Below are 286 nucleotides of genomic sequence, written 5' to 3' on the forward strand. Positions count from 1 at the left end.
ACTTGTCTTTGAGTGAAGATTTAAGATGATAGGACGTATAAATAACTGCAACTTGAATCTTTACTGAGGCTCAGTATTTGACACAGAGTTCATGTTCACTGCTGTAATAGCTAATAATGATAAATATAATAACTATAATATTGGCCATATTATATTTACATTACCAAAGTGAGATGACTTTAGTCTCATGAACAACATTAGCTAATTGTTATTTACTAACTAATCTTAAATGACTGTTCAGCACAGGAATGAAGCCCAACAATCATGTTTTACTGTCCTGTGGTCT

This window comes from Pundamilia nyererei, unplaced genomic scaffold, assembly GCF_000239375.1.
Source record: "Pundamilia nyererei isolate P.nyererei 1_Seehausen unplaced genomic scaffold, PunNye1.0 scaffold00197, whole genome shotgun sequence".
Classification (NCBI taxonomy): domain Eukaryota; kingdom Metazoa; phylum Chordata; class Actinopteri; order Cichliformes; family Cichlidae; genus Pundamilia; species Pundamilia nyererei.